The following is a 20,729-nucleotide window of genomic DNA, read 5'->3' on the forward strand; positions in this document are numbered from 1 at the left end:
GCGCTCCTTGTTGACTTTTGTATTTTAAAAGCGACAGCCCTTCTAAGGCCACAAATTTCATTGCTTCGTCGCGACTAAATAGCTAAGTTTAGTGTTGAAACATAAAGCAGTGGATAATTATAACCTATTCATTTTTCCCCGCATAAATTGTGCCGGAAATCCTGAGGTTTTTTGTTATACACGAGTTTGAGTCCCCTTGTAAATTTAACGTTTGGAGCTTTTTGGCTGAATTTAAAGAATACTTTTGATTAGGTGTGCAATTATACACACATTCAATTTAAAAGAGAGAACTGGCGTGAACGCCTCGTCGGGCAGAGGAAAACCGAGAATGCAGAGCTTGATATGAACCCCTGATGTGGTACAAAGGATCTTAGATGCTATCGCGTCACATCTCTCTTGGCTGCAGCCAAAAGAAAAAAAAAAAGAATGATCACCCATTTCGCTCAGTAAAGGTGGATGCCCAACGAAGTTGTTCATCCCACGACGCAGATGTGACAAAATTTCTAACGAACGTACGAACACATTTTTTGTCTTGATCGGTGGTCATCATGACAAAAGGTACGCACGCACGTTTATTGTTGTCTTGATCCGTGGTCAATATTTCGCGTGGAAGATTATGGCCGCCCCGAGGAGCCGGAGGAAACTAGACTCGTGCGACGGGACCGCCACCCCGCGGAAAGTAGACACGCGCGACTCGACCGCCACCCCAGCGCTTGGAACGACGACAGAGAGAGGGCGGTGCGAGCGTAGACATGGCCGACACGGGTCGCACAGTGGCAAATCTTTGAGAAACCTTTATTATCTACCTTAGAGTCTACTGATCTTGAAAATGGTGCCTATTGATAACTAATCTACTGAATGAACCCATTGTTAAATTATCCAAGCATCAAGGATAAGGCAGGGAATAGTGTTCTACGCGCCGCACGTGTCAGTGTCCACAGCAGTAGCTGTTTAAAGCAAAAACGTAAAATAAATGGCATCATGCACGCGCGGTCGGCAACGCTTTATTTTGGATATTTTACTTCGAATCTTTTATACGGGGAAGGCGTGTGCGTGCGGAGCGTGCGGCAGTGCGAGCGTAGAGTTCTTGTTAGCGCACATCAAAAATCCCCAAAATCCTAGCCCATACTTCTGTGTAAAAAATTAAAGCCGTCTACAACTCCCTGTAACGCCGAATTACAGCGCAGCTCTTGAGGAGGGGGGAGGCAGGCGCGGAGGGGGGGTCACGTGACCTTGGGGGGGGGGGGGGGATCTTGTGACCACGAGGGTCACGTGGCCTAGGGGGTCACGTGACCTGGGGGTCACGTGACCTTGCGGTTACGCCAACGTTACTAAAACACTCAGTTGGGAAACTGCCATAGAGACTGCTCTGAAATAGTGTCCCCGACCTGTCCTCGAGCACCTAGCTAATGGCAAACACAACGCCGCCATTTCTCCCGCAGCGGCCATTCGAGGAACTGCACGTGACGTCTATTTTGGCTTTAATCGGCCATTATGGGCCGAAACAGATACCGCGGAAGAGGTTACAGGGGTTCCACCCTCGTCTCCCCAGCGGATGTGCCGCGTCGTACTGCCGAAGTTAAAATGCACCTAGGTCGGGTCGCGCTACCTGAAAGCACCGCTGAGGCATGGTTGTATAAAAACAATATTAATTGTTGCGGAAAGCCTTGCGAACTAAAGATTTTAAAAACATCACGAGTATTCATTTTGTATTAAACTCCAATAAATTTCATACAAAAGGAGTCTTTTCTGTTTGTTTTTACGCAAAAACATGCTTTCTAAAAGCTCAAGGTGACCACAGTACAAACAAATGGTAAAGAGTGGAGCTGTTGTTGTATTTAGCTCGGTCTCGGTGGACGCCAGCGGCCAAGGTTTTGACGGCGAGTTTCCCAACTGAGTGTTCTAGTAAGGCTGGGTTACGCCGACGCCGACGCCGTCGCCGACGCCGCTCAAGCCGGAAACGGACGCCTAAGAGCTGCGCTCTGAAAGGTGGACATTTTTTTTTTGGTATTTTCCTCATGGACCATTATGCTATTGTCTCTAAATAAAGGCAGACGATGCAACCGTTGCCTGTGCACACAGATACGTTCGCGTAGGAAGCACGTATCAGACCAAATCAAATAAAATGTGTTGCCATAATTGAATATGCAAATGTGAGGAGGGATCTAGAGAAGGAAAAAAAATCTGCGTGACAGAATGAAACGGCCTGAATGAAGGGTTTAGAGGCACGGGCGCAATAACATGACTACACGCAGGAATACATAAAGAAATAAACTATTAGGTCCTGTCGCTTAGCACATCATGACAACTTACAGCAATACACACTGAAATTAGTTATTGTAACGTAAAACCTAACGTAAAAATTATATATCTATAGTACACGACTTTTTATATCCTACGACTATTTAGAAAGACTATGTTACAATTGCGATAAAATAGATACTTTCTCTAGCCATTATGTTCGACCTAAATTTTCGGAAGCCAACGTTTGTATCAGATGCGCATTTGCATCTATTGTCACCGGCAAGGATGCCGACGACGACAGGAATGAACCGATTAAAATTTAAAAACAATTTAACCTGTATGTTTTTTTTAGCCTCACAGTTATGCGCTTAACTATGCTATTGAAAAAGGCTCCACTATGGTAATGGAAAGAACGACTATGTCTGCTCGGGTCGTATAAAAGGTTTTCTGTGAAATTCTAAAAAGGTTTGTCTAGCAGTCAGGTAGGTCCTGACTGAAGCAGAGGTACCATGCGGCTTCAATTATTCGGGTATCTTCCCGAGCTGAGAGTAATTATCGTCTCTGTTTAAGACAAAATTGAATTTACTTGTGCAAGAAAACCCCTTGAGACCACGTTGCTCGGTGGAAGTTTTGTCCCGGATGAGTGTGACGCCATTAGTTCGCACAGGCTGGAGAGGCAAACTCCGGTAACGCGACTTTCCCGGCGAGTTTCTTCGAGTCTCCAGTGGGTTGAGTTGCCTGCATATTTTCACCAGTCTGACTGTTCTATTAATTTTTAGACGTACGTCTAAAAATTAATTGAACAAACCCAAATAGACTTTCTACGTTAATTTGTTTGTGTGTGAATCTGCTCTAGAAGCAGTCGCTGGCTACTCGATTAACTGAACAAAGCGTACGCGTATTTAGATAAAATAAAATATCTGAGTTTGTAATCAACCATAATTACAGCTGCATCGGGCTTGAGCGAGCACATGTTCGCATAGATAGGGATAGTCCTTTCCCCTTGAGAATTGAACATAAGACTGCCAAAATTTCGCTCACAACTTAAACCAACACCCCTTTCCAACATTCGAAAAAAAAGAAAAGAACTCAATTATTTTGCCAAGTAATTTCGATTTATAAAATGTTCAGCCTTTCTTGCTTTTTGTTTTCTCAAAAACCATATTTCCCTTCTTTTGATGGGCAGGCACATGCCCGGACGGCACCTGTAATACGTCCGAAAACCCGTCAGTTATTTTTTCAAATTTTAGAACACCGTATCGTTCCTTCGTTGAAGCCGGCGCTTCAAAGGTATTCCATCGTCTTAAGGTAAACAGACGTAAATCAAAACTTCAAAGCAGCTAACGCCAGGTGCTGTTTATGCGGAACCGCGCTTCTTGTTTTTAAATCAAACGAATGAAGAAAAAAAAATATATCGCGCGTGGTGCACGCTCTTAGGACCATTCTCCATCCCCGCTTTATGAGATCACTAGATATCTTTTCTTATATATAAAAATAAGTTAAAAAAACAATACGCGAGTTTTTGATAGCCTACTTGCACATTGTGACGTCCCACTGTTTAAAGGTTTTTTGTTTTTTTTTCAAAATAACAATGAATTGCTAAGGAGCTTACACGGTTCAGCGGATTATTGGAGGTAGTGCACGACCTCCAATAATTTATTGAACGCTCTGTTGAAACGCAGGTGCTTACTCAAACAATTTCGAAGTCGTTGCTTTTAAGCGATCACAACATTTTTTTTTTTTTTTTACTGTCAGGCAATACAAAAATTGCGCAGGATAAACTCCTCCGCCTCATCCCGAATACCCAGAGAGAAAAACACACGCTTCCTTCTGGACGTCTCTGACGAAGAAATGAGTAACTGTCGAAGGTATATTTTGTTTTAAAATTTTGAGCCAACAAAGATAAAATCTCTGCCTACTGCTAAATGCATCAGAGCGTATCGGGCATTTAGTGGAGATTTGTTCTCTTAGAAATATGCCCGTCGGTGCGTTCTTCAGTCCGTCTGTTCCTACCTCATGACACGTGACATCTCGTAATAAAAATAATTTTCATGGCACGTGACACCGCGTAACTAAACTTCAAGTCACGTGACACGACAACTTGACACCATAGCGTCACGGGACGTTCTAGACCAATCTAAACGATTGCTTCGCAAATACTGCAGTTCTTGAATTATAAGACTGAAGGGAAAGGTTGGTTCCAATCACAGGTATTAAATTTATCGAGCTTGTGGCGTCATGCACACAAAAGAGCTTACAACGGAACTAAAGTCATAGCTTATTCACTTTTACGAACGCATGTTTTCTTACACGACCCTCAATCAGATGTTTCCTACTTTAGCCGCCTAGGCTCTGGGAGATTATTGTCTAAGAGTGGAAAATCAGTCTGATATTCCAGTTGCATATATTATTTGAAACTCTCGAAGCTGCCACAATTAGCACCATTAGCAGCATTACAACTTTAGACTGCGGTCGCCGGTTCACGTCTCGTACTCGATCACTTTTGTCTAGGACGCTGCGATGTAATAAGAGTTGCGAAATCATAAGAAGATGATTCAGAGTGGTTTTGTTTGCTGCGACTCTAAAAAGGAAGGAGGATTGCTAAAAACACTCTCGGTTTTTTATGACTATGCTCGATATTCCTCAGTGCATTCTTCTTGTCACGAACTAAAGCAAGCATAAATTCCACGAAATTTCCCTCGCAAAAGAAACGAGCAGCAAATGTCCCCAACAGTAATGTATTTACCTCTTTTTTAAATGTCTAAAACATGCAGATGAATGAAGCTACTCATCGAACTGGATAAATTTTACGAAGCCGACAAGAATACAAAACAAGGCGAAAAGGGTTTGAAACATTTATCCCATTTGATTTGTATGGTTATTTCAAGTGCATATTTCTACATCTTTCATTTCAGTAACCACACTAACGCAATATAAATGACATGTGACCTATTTTTTTTAATAAATCTACCCTCTTTCCTTTACCGGTTTGGCTGGCTGACATTCTTTGCAAAGAAAAAGGAAGTTTGTTTTTTCGGCCGCCATATTTATCATACTAATCGGTAATTCAGGTGGAAGTCTACCTCTTTAATGAACCACCAACGATTTGTATTCTCTCGGTTTAAATGTAAAATACCGTAAATCCCGTGTTTTATCGGGGGGAGAATGCATGTTTAATCATGACCTGCGCTGGTTAAAGAAGAATAATTTTGCAACCTGTCATTCTAAAGCAGTGTTTATCATGAACAATTGTACCAAAGTTCTCGGTTCCAAATAAAATATTAAAAAATTATCTTTCAAATGAATTGTTTTTCTTAAACATCTATGCGTTAATATTCATAATTGAAACAGCATTTTCAAAATTGTAGGCGATCTTAGTTTCTGCGGAGGAAAAAAAAGGTCTTCCGCACATAGGGTGCATCCGAGATTTTAAATTCCCTGTTGCCCCCAAAACACTTCGTCTCCCTGAACGTTGAAAAGTGCGTATTTGTTTCTCTACGAACAAACGTTTTGTCCAAATAAAGAAAGGAAAGATATCGCCATAAAGTTTTTTCTTCTTTAAAATCTAAAGGAGGTAATTTTAGTCAAATGTGACCGAAATTCAGTATTCATTTCTTAAAATCCTACAAATAACAAAACGTGGCAAGTCGCGGGGAAAAAACAAATGCGGCAAGCAAGATAGCGACAAAATCACGCGTAGGAAGAAAAAACGTCGCATACCCTAAAAATACCACCGAGATTATACTTAAAAAAATATTTATCAATAAATTTTCCCAGGAATTTTGAAAGCCGGTTAAAAGCAGAGATGCACAAACGCAACAAGATAAAAGAACAAAGGCAAATGTCGTTATATTAAAAGTACTTCAAAATTGCTAACAAAAATGAAGGGCAATAGCTTGCGTGGGCAACGTGTTCGGGCAAACTATTACAGCCCATGCTCTATGGCGTTGTGACGTCATCACAGCGAGAAAGAGATCATACGCAGGTTGGACACGAGTGTTATGTCAGCGTTCGGTTGAGCCTCGTGTCCAATCAACGCGTCGGAGGGCGCTCGGCGTCGTGCTCAGGACTGATTGTCGAGTTGGGGTCATCCGAGTGGGATAATATTACGTGGAGGTAGAGGAGGCTTTTCACACGCTTTAATTATTCTAGGTGGAGTCGACTTTGTAAATCACCAAGCGTAGTTTTTTTATTAACTAGGCAATTGCACAGTCAAGTAGAGAGCGTTCAAGAGGAAAGATAACACTGCGTTTCGGCCCGGTTAAATTTACAATGCATTGCGGAAAGCTCAACAAACTCTGAAAGAATGTGACGTTAAGGGGTAAATACAAGAAAAATGTATAAAAAGTCATGTTACCTGGTTTAAAAGATAATTGAGAGAAGACGAGCTTTCTTTACGGGGCGACGTGACCCAAGGCTAATATTGTCAAAAGGAGCAATATCATTGTGAGTGCCTGCAGTATCTTTACAAGTAATAAAAAAAATTACTGCTCAGCTAAAATTAAAAAAAGTTTTTCTTTTTTAATTGCTGACACGTGATTCTCACTGATACAAATCCCATGAACGTGCACAATGTCAGTTCTTGTTTTTGACGAAATCAAGCTTATGTGGACGTCGGCTGCTAGAGAAATTCCTTCGGTGCCAAATATTTTTTTATCTTGGTAACGCCATGCTCTCAAACTTTCGCGTTCTATACCAACCGCTAGCGTCACACCTTTACATAATTTAAGCTTTTTTTTTGTTTTGTTTGCAATGCATAGTTAATTTATTTGGCCCGAGAAACATAATTCACTTCTCTCAGGAACGCCCGGTACTTCTATCTACCGAGGAAATTTGTGGGTAGCGGAAGAAGGCGCGCCTACTCAATAATCTCTGTGATTTGACACAGATCATTATGTCTTTCACAGGTCACTTCTAAGTGTCTTGCAAATATCGTAATTTGCCAAGAGAAATAAACGAGGGACGAGGGAGGAACTTTTCTAAGTAGAACCCACATTTACAGATTCCTTTTACCATCACATTAAAGAGTGGCACACAAAAGGGTCACGTAATAAACACGAAGCTTCAAACAGCTAAACATAAGTTATTCTCTTCATTAGTTTTATGAACTAGAATTAAAGAGAAAATACGTAGCCCTATACATAGTAATTAATGAACGCTGATCAGCAATACCCATAGAATGCTTTAACAAGATTATATGTAACTACACCCCCCCCCCCCCCCCCCCCTCCGGCAGGTAGCAAACGTGTCAAAGAATGTTTAGGATAGCGTATAAGCAAACTAAACATCGAATGTGATTTTCCAATGGTAGTTAATACTGTTTATTAACGTTGGGAACACTTTTTGTTAACCTCGAGCTTGAATCGGTCCGCCCTTGAGTCCCGTCCGATCCGACTCGCTGGTTGCACCGTGCTGGCTCGTAGGTTTCTGAAATTAGACTCTCGCTCGGCATAATTTGCATTCGGGTTCTTGTTTGCACGCGACTATCACCGAAAATACCGCCTCACGAACTCGGTTCATTTCTTCCAATAATCGTATTTTGTAATGTTCCAATCAATCCTGGTAACGCTGCGGGAGAATCCGCGAGAAATTTGAACGCCGATGTATCACGCTATGAGCGTTTCGCGATTTTTAATGAAGCCAGGCATTATCTACTTAGGCGCAACCAAAGTCGCACATGCTTTGGGTTTTTAACCAACTCCTAGAATGCAACACAACTCTGAAGGGCGAGTATTTCCGAATGAGAAAAGCCGAATGAAAAAAAAAGAAAGATATTTAGATCCATCCTAAATATTTGTTTATTTATTGTTGTTGTTAGAGTGACGATGCAGCACCCACCAGGGGTACAATTGACCATTGGGTGAAGTGGTATAAGAAGAAAAAAAGATTCAGTATACCATTTGGTGAATTCCTATTACCAAGCTGAAGTGGGCACGGCAACTTTGCAAGGATCACGTCGGTTGATATGCCACTGTTATTTACCATTCAGGTGCTGCTGTTGTTGGGCCAGTGCTCTTCGTCGGCGGCAAAAGCAAACCAAACGAAGATAGGATTCAGCGGAGGCCCCGTATCAGCACCGGTCATCGTAAGCGGAACATCGGCCTGGCATGATGCTGCACCGGTCATCGTCCGCGGAACATCGCCCTGGCATGATACTGCACCTACGGCATTGTGGGACGACGGCCCAGCTGTTATAAGAACTGTACCAGACGCGACAAGCTTCAGTGGGCACGGCAACTTTGCAAGGATCACGTCGGTTGATATGCCACTGTTATTTACCATTCAGGTGCTGCTGTTGTTGGGCCAGTGCTCTTCGTCGGCGGCAAAAGCAAACCAAACGAAGATAGGATTCAGCGGAGGCCCCGTATCACCACCGGTCATCGTAAGCGGAACATCGGCCTGGCATGATGCTGCACCGGTCATCGTCCGCGGAACATCGCCCTGGCATGATACTGCACCTACGGCATTGTGGGACGACGGCCCAGCTGCTATAAGAACTGTACCAGACGCGACAAGCTTCAGTGGGCACGGCAACTTTGCAAGGATCACGTCGGTTGATATGCCACTGTTATTTACCATTCAGGTGCTGCTGTTGTTGGGCCAGTGCTCTTCGTCGGCGGCAAAAGCAAACCAAACGAAGATAGGATTCAGCGGAGGCCCCGTATCAGCACCGGTCATCGTAAGCGGAACATCGGCCTGGCATGATGCTGCACCGGTCATCGTCCGCGGAACATCGCCCTGGCATGATACTGCACCTACGGCATTGTGGGACGACGGCCCAGCTGTTATAAGAACTGTACCAGACGCGACAAGCTTCAGTGGGCACGGCAACTTTGCAAGGATCACGTCGGTTGATATGCCACTGTTATTTACCATTCAGGTTAGTACTGAAACATACTCAACTTGTAGAAGTGATAATCGGTACCTCATTGTCCTGCCGTGCCCCAAAGTGTTTTACGGTTGTGTCTTGCATTGCTGTGAAATGATGGTGCTCCTGCTGTCAGGTGATGTCGAGCTAAACCCGGGCCCAGAAACAAGGACTGAAAAAATGATGTTCGAAATGCTAGAAACCCAAAAAAGAATAAGCTTGGACATTAAAGAAATCAAAGAAAACCAAAATAGCTTCCATAAAAGAATGGACGAACTCACAAAAAACATTAAACAACTTGAAACTTCTGTCAAGAACAGCGACGCCAAAGTCAGTGGCCTTGAAGATACCGTTAAAAAGTTGAATGCGACCATTCAAACCCAACAGGAAAAACTTGTCGACCTAGAAGATTATAGTCGAAGAAACAACTTGGTAATCTTTGGTATCGCTGAGAACCAAGACGAAAAAAACGAAGAATTAAAGGCAAAAGTAGTCACAGATGTTTTCCAAAATCGCCTTGGAGTAACAGTAAAGTCGATCGTACGAACGCACAGAATTGGACGGAAGCAACCCAACAAAATTCGGCCAGTAATTATGAACTTTGCAGACTTCAATGAAAAAATAGAAATCTTTCGTAACTGCAAAAAATTGAAGGGCTCAAGAATCTCTATCTCAGATGACTTTTCACGGACCACGATAACCAGACGAAAGTTGCTCTGGGAAAGCGCGAGAGCAGAGAGGGATGATGGTGCCCGAGTAAAGCTCGTTGGAGATAAGATGAAGATAAACGATGATTTCTACTCGTGGCATGACGAGGATGACTGCCGCGTTAAACTTAAAAGGAATAGATCCGATAATATTGAAGGGTGACTCGCTGAACAAAAAACCGCGGAATTACGTGTCATAAATCTAAACGCGCGCAGTTTAGCTAATAAAGTTATTGAACTCGAGCAGGTACTAATGCTTTATAACCCCCATGTTGTCGTGGTAACAGAAACATGGTTACACCCAGAAATAAGTGATGGAGAGTTACTGCCACCGGGGTATAAGATGGTAAGAAAAGATAGAAAGACGAGAGGAGGCGGCGTAGCATTGATTTTTAAAAATAATATCGACTATGTAGTAATGAAAGACATTCAGGACGTTGAATGTATATGGTGCAAAGTGAACTTTTACAATACACACTACGTAGTCTGTGCATTTTATAGGCCTCCGGATGCTCCTAATTCAGTCTTGGAAGCACTACACGACTACCTTAGTACTAACATTAGACTCGGAACCAGACTAATTATTGCTGGGGATTTTAATTTACCTGGAATTAATTGGAATGAGCTTGATGCAGGACATATGGATGTAATTAATAGCGAACTTCTTCTCGATATTGCGTTTGACAATTGTCTTACGCAAGTTGTTACGGTTTTCACTCGTGAAGTTGGAAACAGCTGCTCGTTGTTAGATTTAATATTTGTAAGTAGTCATTTACTCGAGTATGATGTGTCTGTTTACAAGGGTATCTCTGATCATAAATTAGTATTTTCATGTTTCAAAACTGCTAAAATCTGTGAACAAACAAAGTGTTCTATCCAGGTGCCTAATTTTTCTAAAGCGAACGACGAAAGTGTGCTAGATTTCCTCGATCTGTCATTTTCTCGGTTTTCAACTTTCGATCGTATGGGTGACGTGGATTTTTTATGGGCTGAATTTAAACGAATTGTTACCTATTGCTTAGAACATTTTATACCCAAACGGAAGAAATCAATAAGAAAATCGAATCCATGGGTAACCCGAGAGATCGTACAACTCAAGCGTAAAATAAAACGCAAACGTCGTAAAAGAAAGGAAAACGAACAAGAGTTCCTAGAGCTTTCATGTCTTTTAAAGCAAAAGTTGAGTTCAGCGAAGGGACGTTATTTTTCTGAAACCCTACCGAATTTTATGAGAAATGCACCCGACAGATTCTGGCGTCACTTAAAACCTCGGAAAGAGCGATTAGAATATATCATTGAAAACAATGAAATTGTGACCGATCCAAAAGATATCGCCGATAGGTTTAATAACTTTTTCCATAGTGTATTTGTTAATACAGATGGTGCTACAGAGGACTTGAGCTTAAATGCGACAAGTAGTACTATGGGGGATATAATAATCACTGAACAGGGAGTCTTTTCATTACTATTAAATTTAGACGTAAAGAAGTCAACCGGGCCAGACGAAATACCCAATGAGTTTTTAAAAAGATATGCAGAATGGGTTTCAAAATACCTTACCATTATTTTTCAAACATCACTAAAACAACACAAAGTACCCCCCGATTGGCGCAGTGCGAGGGTCGTACCAATCCTTAAAAAAGGGAGTAAGCATAATATTGAAAACTACCGCCCCGTATCTTTAACGTGCATAGTATGCAAATTATTTGAGCACATTATTTCTAAAGCTTTATACAAGTATTTTGAATCCTCTAACATTTTTCATTCTAACCAACATGGGTTTCGCCAAAAACTATCGACGGTCACGCAACTGATAGAAACATTTGACGATTTTTCAGCTTCTTCTAATGAGAGAGGACAGATTGATGCGATATGCCTTGACCTTTCTAAGGCGTTTGATAGAGTACCACACACTGAACTACTTCATAAACTTTCTTTGCATGGTGTAAATCAGAACGTGATATTCTGGATCAGGGCGTATTTATTTAATCGGGTGCAGTATGTAGAGGTTAACGGTGACCGTTCAATTGTATCTGAAGTGCCCTCGGGCGTCCCCCAGGGGTCAGTACTCGGGCCAGTATTATTTTTAATTTACATTAATGATATCGCGGCGGAAATAAATCAAGGGGTTACTGTGCGACTATTTGCGGATGATTGTCTGGTATATTCAAAAATCGAGGAGCAAGACGGCCAGCGCAGATTAAGTGCATCTGTTGGGTCTATTCAGGACTGGTGCTCGAAATGGAAGATGAAAATTAATACACAAAAAACTGTTTTCGCACGAATAACTAACAAAACTAAGAATGTTCTTTCTTATACTTACGAGCTTGATGGGAGTCCTTTGGTTGAAGTTGACAGTTTTAAATACTTGGGTGTGACACTTTCTAAAGACTTAAGTTGGAGTAAGCACATAAATGAAATATGTCACAAAGCAATGAAAAAGCTTTGGTTTTTAAGACGGAATCTGGCCAGTGCTCCGCCTAAAGTGAAGTTAATGGCCTACACAACGTATATTAGGCCTACCTTGGAGTACGCTGCATCGGTATGGGACCCCTATAGAAAAAATCAAATTGGTGAACTCGAAAAAGTTCAGAGGAAGGCGGCGCGATTTATTCTATCCAAATACAAGCGACTTGATTCTGTCACAGATATGCTGAACAGCCTCAACCTCCCCTTACTTTCTGTCCGTCGAAAAATTGCTCGACTAAAGTTTTTCTTTATGTTTTCTCATCACCTGTATAACATTAACCCGGATTCTAGATTAACACATCGCGCATCGAGAGAACTCAGATACGTTAGCACTAATCAGTTTGAAGTGCCCAAATGTAATATTGACGCTTATAGGTTTTCTTTTTTCCCTAGAACTGTGAAAAACTGGAATGATCTCCCACAAAATATATTGTCATTGGACTGTTTAGATGATTTTGAGAGCGCCCTTTTGAATATGACTGGTTTGGAATGATAAATAGTAGTTAAATATTTTTTGGAAACTTCGTTAAAGATTTCGAGTGCTGAGAGTTTATTTTGTTGAGTGCTATATAATATATTGAATGTTTGTGCTATTTCAGCCCCTTTATTTTAAGTGAATGTCGCTGAATGTGTACTGTATTGTAGTCCTGATGTTGTATGTTTCAGTGCTCTTCTATACCCCACACCTGTTAAAGCCCCATACTTGGGGTGAACAGTATTCATAAATAAATAAATAAATAAAAACACTGAATCCCTCTTTGAAATCATTGGAATGTAGTTTGGCGCACTCCCGCACACAGCTAATCTCGTCCATAATGGGTTCTTTGAAATAGAAATGAAGGAGACCGTGAAGCCGAGCTTTCAATTTCCCACTCTTGCGACAAAGTTCTCAGATTCAAAGCTTCAGCTACAACCGAATCTTTGAATTCAGAGCGCCGCCTGGATCCAGAGGTGCGGGGTTTCCGAGAACAAAGGGGAAAATTAAAGAAAATTTGCCAAAAATAAAGAAAATGTTTGGAGCCTTATGCTATATATATATATATATATATATATATGGGTGGTTTCATCTCAAATCGTGCAGGCAAAAAGGGTCGAGTTTTTAGTTTTGATGAAAAATGTTATGGCGCCGTTTCTAAAACCGCAGTCGACACAAACCGCAACTTTGTCGGATTTTTTGTTCTCGACTTATGAATTTTTAAAGAGGCCGCGGCGAAAAGCAGTGTTTTTCACACCCGTCGTGGGTCGGATGTTTCGCTTGATCTCCCGCCATGGATTTTCAGTCCACATTATATTATCTTTTTTGAAGCCCTCTGTGGACACATTTAAAAGGCTTCAATACCATGAAATAATTTTAGGCCTTTTGCTTTTTTTTTTGTAAAAATGTCAAAAACGCCTCCTCGGTCAATTGTTGACGAACTTTGACGATTAATTACTAGCGATCTACTTGGGTTACACCGATATTTTTTATGTCCACGGAGAGCCCAAAACACGCTGTTTATATTTATTATAAAATGCCTTGGCTGTATAAAATATCCTTTGCGGTACGTTTACGTTAATATTATGAAAAAACCAAAAAGTACCATTTTTGAAATTGATTTTCTCAAAAAACCCATTTTTTATTTTTTTATTTTTTGTTAAATTGTAGATATGATAGTTGTCTACACGAAAATCAAGTTTAGAAAGTGTATATTTTGTTTGTATGTTCTACATTTAAGCATCAATATCGTACAAAAACGTGTTTTTACGGCTCGAAATGGACTTGCGAATTGCGCGTCTTCACAAGCTTGGAAATAGTTTTTTCTTTTTTTCAACTTTCCCACATAAAAAAGAAATACAGTATTTCCACCCTGATGTATTTATTGATTATTTAAATTTTATTATAGGCGGCAAGCTACATCGGAGGAGTTCCAAAAAGAGAAAGCAACACTTCTTAACAGACCAGCAGGTGTCGTAAATTTTTAACGTGAAGGAGTCGGCAGACGTCTTATTGATTCGGGGCCCTCATTGGCCTGCATGAACGTCCCGCCCTTTTGGAGCCAGCAGATGACCACGACCTTTCGCGCTCGTTGTGTTAGATGGGACGGCCCGTGACAGTAAAACGAGCAGCGCACCCTGTGTCACGAGGAGTGAAATGGTACGATTCTGTCGTTGACGCGGCGAACAGTGACAGCTACACAGGAGGAGTCGGTCAGAGTATTACACAGGGGAAAGCAAGGGAATCGTTGCCTGAAAGGATGAGGACACCACGGCCTTACAATGTCGACGGTCAACAACTGTTCTGCCAGCCAAAACAACGCCGCGTGCGCGCTAAAACCAGCGGCGCGGGACAGAAATCCCGCAGGCGCACATACGAAGATGGGCCGGTTTCGTTAGGGATGTGGGGAAATTTGAAACCAGCCATCCGTGCATGCGTGAAACGATACCGCCTGTTTGCCCTAGCTTCGAGCGCCCTATCCTTACCTTGAAACGGCCGTGCTCTCTCTCTCTCTCTCCGGGGAGATCCGATAGCACCGAAGGGTTATCTATTAAACTTGACGAAGAAAACGAGAAGGGAGTGTTTAAGTTTAATTATCCCCACCAACCCGCTCGTTCTGTCCTTATAAAGGGTTATCTCTTTTGGAAACAGCAAAGCCCGGAAACTGACATTAAAACGAGCGTGTTGGTAAATATACTTGTGTTTGTATTCTGCCCGGAGACCAGTTGGGTCGAAGTCAGCCTCCTTGTCAACTATAACTGTTTGTGAAGAGTGGGCTTCTCCCAAGATGAAACGTTAGCGCCGGCTGACGTGTTCTTTTGAAAAAGGGAAGGGGAAAGAGAAAGTTTGAGTAACTGCAGAAACTACCTCGAAAGCTCCTCTCCCGATATGAAGCTTGAAGCATAGTCTCGGTTACCTTCTCGCGCATCGCCTGCTCGACTCTATTCTTCATTTTCTTTCGTACAGCCACTGTTCCGCACAGCCGTCGTGGATGTGCGTAATAGAGGGAGGAACAGATTCGAGCATCATCTGGACGCCGTTATCCTGCCAGACTTCAATGTCGTGGGACAGACTCGTGTGTGCTTCTTCGCCCCGCTGAACTTTGTTTCTCGGGTGCGGTTTTTTCTGAACGTTTTTTTTTTTTTCAATGTTTTCTTACTAACTGTTTGTTAGCACTGTTCAGTTGTTGGGTTTATTTCGTCATGGCGTAGCGGCCTGGCGGTGATGTAGAGGGCGTGTTCGCACGCATTTGGTTGCGTCCCGTTTAGGCAATGCCCGGGGGAGAGTGTTTTTGTTCTTGCCATGTGCGGCTGAGTTTTCTCGTCTTTATTAAATTATTGATTTTTTTTTTGTTTTACCTTTACGTGCCGTCGACTTCTTTGTCTGACTCTCCACCAGGCGTGGACCTATCGCCTTGCCACCGCTCGAACCTAAATACTTTATTTATTTATTTTTTTAACGCAAGTTTTGTTGAGATCGGAGTTGGGCAATTTAATTCCTATTTATTTATTTTTATTTCCTACCCCTCTCCATGGCACACTCTCTGTGTGTTTCGGACCGTTTCTGTGTCACCACTTTTGTGTATTACGGAAGTGAAAGGACATTCCCTGGTGACGTGTGCGATGTGCGGTGAACAAGCCCCAGTGTTTGGTTTCGTAAAGAATTGTATATAATATATCGACGATGTGGTGACTTTCTTTGTCTTAGTAAAATGACAGCTAATAGCTAGTCGTGCTAGTTTACTTTGAAAGGTTTTGCAAATCGAAACAATACAACGTCTGTGCCTTTTGGTTATTGAAAGTCTACTAGGCCTGCTGATTTGGTTAGATATGTATCTCATGGTTCCCGCTCTTATCAAAACATACATAAATATTCTATACCACAAAATCCGTTTATAATTGATTACAAAATGCAGAAGAAAATTCAAGAAAATTTTTTCTCAATTCATAGAGACGCATGGGTCGCTATGTCTGACTTAGGTATTGCAAAACAAAGACGTCTTTTTCCGATATTGAGGCCTAAATATAAAACATGCAAACAAAATATACACTTTCTAGGCTTGATTTTCGTGTAGGCAACTAACATATCTACATTTGAACAAAAAATTAAAAAAATAAAAAATGGGTTTTTTGAGAAAATCAATTTCAAAAATGGTACTTTTTGGTTTTTGCATAATATTAACGTAAACGTACCGCAAAGGATATATTATACAGCCAAGGCATTTTTTAATAAATATAAATAGCGTGTTTTGGGCTCTCCGTGGACATAAAAAATATCGGTGTAACCCAAGTAGATCGCCAGTAATTAATTGTCAAAGTTCGTCAACAATTGTCCGAGGAGGCGTTTTTGACATTTTTACAGAAACAAAGCAAAAGGCCTAAAATTATTTCATAGTATTGGAGCCTTTTAAATGTGTCCACAGATGGCTTCAAAAAAGATAATATAATGTAAACTGAAAATCCATGGCGGGAGATCAAGCGAAACATCCGACCCACGACGGGTGTGAAAAACACTGCTTTTCGCCGCGGCCTCTTAGAAATTCATAATTCGAGAAAAAAAAATCCGACGAACTTGCGGTTTGTGTCGACTGCGGTTTTAGAAACGGCGCCATAACATATATTTTTTTCATCAAAATTAAAAATTCGACCCTTTTTGCCTGCACGATTTGAGATGAAACCACCCATATATATATATATATATATATATATAAAGAAGTTCCTCGAATGCCTGAGCAGACATAAGTATGACGTGAAGAAGAAGAACATTCAAGGCAACGCACTGGCGGAATATGATGAGAAGACCTCCCATGTTATCGTCTTTGGCAGCAGTTCTATTCCCGATAGAGAGATGAAACGGAGGAGACGCCTCTTATTAGAATCTTGGCATGTACAATATACAGACAACGACCTGAACCGATCCACCGGAACACTTCCAAGTAGCTATATACACGGGCTGCGATGTGTTACATAAAAAACGAAGAAAATAGGGAGTTTTAGAATAACGTACGCAATTTTAGCGCACGCGAGCGCAAAATTTAGCGCTTGTATTAGCGCACGCGACGCAGGAGAGTTTTAGAATAGCGTTTCTCCGCCGCGACGCAAAAGCCCAAGCATCTCGCGCTTGCGACGCCACCAAGATACAGTAAAAATTTTTATTTTACACACGAAATGATGTAACTTTAGAGGAAAACGAGTTTTTTGGTCCAGAGTAGCATTTTAATTTGTTTAAACATGAGAACACGACGCGAGCGGTTGACCGGTCGCGTCCGCTTGCGTCGCCTAGGCAAGAGAGGTCTCGTGTACTGACCTTCGCACATCGTTCCTTCGCCGTGAAATGTTCGCGCGTCGCAAGCATCAAGTTGCCGGCGACCGCTGCCAAACCGAGTACAATGTCGTCCCGTATTGAAAATTGCAGTCGCGAGGATGCCGCCGACGTTGCACTCACAACGTCGCCAAAGCAGCCGCCGACATAATCCTGGAAGCCGCCATTTTTTTTAACTGTGCTCGTCTTGGCTTTAGCCAACTTCTCATCACGAATCCTCCTTGGAGAAGCGCAAAGACTCTTTGCGTACGCACGCTATTTCCGAGAAATAGCGCGCGCTAAAATTGCGCACGCAAAGCGCAAAACCTGGTTTGCGTTCGGAGCATGCGCAGTGGCGACGACGCTATTCTTTGCGTACGCAAAGCTTTAGCGTGCGCTATTCTAAAACTCCCTAATAATGCTGACAAAACAAATATAACGATATATTGCTACCTTTTGGGCCCACACCCGTGAATAAGAAGCCGTGAACACGGAGCCCTGAACACGAAGCCGTGAACACGGAGCCGTTAACAAGGAGCCGCGAACAAGGAGCCGCGAACAAGGAACCGCGAACAAGGTGCCGTGAACAAGGTGCCGTGAACATGGAGCCGAACAAGGAGCCGTGAGCAAGGTGCCGTGAGCAAGGTGCCGTGAACAAGGTGCCGTGAACACGGAGCCGTGAACAAGGTGCCGTGAGCAAGAAGCCGTGAACAAGGTGCCGTGAACACGGAGCCGTGGACACGGAGCCGTGAACACGGAGCTGTGAACACGGAGCCGTGAACAAGGTGCCGTGAGCAAGAAGCCGTGAACAAGGTGCCGTGAACACGGAGCCGTGGACACGGAGCCGTGAACACGGAGCTGTGAACACGGAGCCGTGAACAAGGTGCCGTGAGCAAGAAGCCGTGAACAAGGTGCCGTGAACACGGAGCCGTGAACAAGGTGCCGTGAACACGGAGCTGTGAACACGGAGCCGTGAACAAGGTGCCGTGAGCAAGGTGCCGTGAACAAGGTGCCGTGAACACGGAGCCGTGAACAAGGTGCCGTGAGCAAGAAGCCGTGAACAAGGTGCCGTGAACACGGAGCCGTGGACACGGAGCCGTGAACAAGGTGCCGTGAACACGGAGCCGTGAACAAGGTGCCGTGAGCAAGAAGCCGTGAACAAGGTGCCGTGAACACGGAGCCGTGGACACGGAGCCGTGAACACGGAGCTGTGAACACGGAGCCGTGAACAAGGTGCCGTGAGCAAGAAGCCGTGAACAAGGTGCCGTGAACACGGAGCCGTGGACACGGAGCCGTGAACACGGAGCTGTGAACACAGAGCCGTGAACAAGGAGCCGCGAACAAGAAGCCGTGAACACGGAGCCGTGAACAAGGAAGCGCGAACAAGGAGCCGTGAACAAGGAGCCGTGAACAAGGAACCGCGAACAAGGAGCCGTGAACAAGGTGCCGTGAACACGGAGCCGTGAACACGATGAATAAATTGGTAAGAGTTTATTAAGTACCCCTTTCATATTAGTGAGCTTTTAGAAACAGAGACTGAGCACCAAAGTATGAATGTCAAGACATTATGAACGGAGATTTGTGATTGGAATGACTTTATATCATTTCAATAGCAAAATATAAAAGAAGCAGACATTTCGCAAAATGGCAGTCGAATAAATCTATGTACACTATTTGCAAACGTCTCCAGGAGCCTCGCTGGTTTTTAAGACACATTCAAGAGAACAAGAAATAGTACTTTTCAAAGAAAATGAACGGTTTTTGAATTTATCGACAAATATTATATACGAAATATGTCTCAAAAAAGTTAGTTTGTGTTTGTTCAATTTTATTTTTCAATGGTCATTTGTAAGTTTTATGCACTGTCAAAACTTGTAACATTGTGATACATTCTTTTTTTCGGAAGAAAAAACTATTTTGCTTAAAAGCTTCGAGAGAAACATATCGGCAACACGAAGTTTCATTTTATATTTTAGGATTTTTTTTATTAAATAAAATAAATGTCAACTGGGCATACTTTTTTTTTCAGGGCCTCACCGCGAATACCACTGCGTTGGTATAAACTGGGTTGAACATATCGGCTTCTACTCAAAAGAGAGTCGATGCGTGCCCTGTTCCGGTCGTTGTGCGGACAGAAGCCAGTTGTTGCAAACCATTTATCAAGCCCAGCATCGCTCAGTGATGTGGTATGAAACGCACTGAAATAATGCACTTTTCGAATTGCAAAAACGTTGTCATTTTGTCTTTGTTTTCAAGAAAAGCCAATCAATAACACTCCTATAAATTGAAGTTGTAACCAAGGTGCCCCCCCCCCCCCTCCCCTTCCTAGACAGGGGGAAAGACTGCGCCATCCGCGCTGAAACCGGCCGACAAAATCGAAATGGACAGAACGGTATGGCATAAAAAATGCCACGTGTCCTTGGCCACTTTCCGAAACACTCCTTTTTCCTCTTTTTTTTTTTTTGTCTTTTTGAAGAAAAATAAAAAGTTAGCACGTCACTTCATCCCTTCCTGCCTACGACTCGCCCTCAATTCCCAGTCCCCTGGGCGTATCCTCCTACCAACACCTTCCCCTCAGAGAGCACTGAGAGAGGAGCATAAGTTGTAGAGGGGAGGTATGAAGGTACCCGGTCGGTGCTTTTTTGTGTCTTCTGCAAAATACAAAAAGAAAGAAGACAGGGGTAGTTCGCCTTACGACACCTGCGTGGCGCTGCCTACAAGATTCTTCCTTATCGCCTACACCTCCAATACTCCTCTCTTTTACGGTGCGCGGGTGGTCTATTGTGTGGGCGCGGAAGGCGCAGGCTTTCCCCCTGCACTACATGAGGCTATGTCAAGGTCCACGAGAACGTAAATCACTACTTTACCTCCGCTCTATCTCTCTCGATTTCTTTCTTTCAAAAATCTACCCTTTTGTCTGTTTATCGTTCTTATTTATTTATTATTTTTTTATTTGTCTATACTGCCAACATTCACTTTGAACGCCAAAGCAGGGAGTCGTTCACTTGTAACCCTGCCCCATACCAAGGTAACCATGGGTAAATAACAAAACAGTGAATTAGCTACGCGACAATGTGCTTATATAGAGCATCATTAAAAGTAGTAATTGACACCGAAATAACAACACCCTTGGGAAGCTTGCTCTATTCATTCACAGTCTCATCAT

General features: G+C 42.7%; 1 protein-coding gene and 1 pseudogene across 2 annotated transcripts in view; one reads left to right on the forward strand and one right to left on the reverse strand.

Annotated features, from left to right (window-relative positions):
* Positions 1 to 20,729, reverse strand: part of LOC115320636 (cardioacceleratory peptide receptor) — a 387,787-nt gene that overhangs the window by 272,399 nt on the left and 94,659 nt on the right. The window lies entirely within an intron of this gene.
* Positions 12,234 to 12,826, forward strand: LOC115332935 (annotated as a pseudogene).

This window comes from Ixodes scapularis, unplaced genomic scaffold (assembly GCF_016920785.2).
Source record: "Ixodes scapularis isolate PalLabHiFi unplaced genomic scaffold, ASM1692078v2 PGA_scaffold7__128_contigs__length_106722199, whole genome shotgun sequence".
Taxonomy (NCBI): domain Eukaryota; kingdom Metazoa; phylum Arthropoda; class Arachnida; order Ixodida; family Ixodidae; genus Ixodes; species Ixodes scapularis.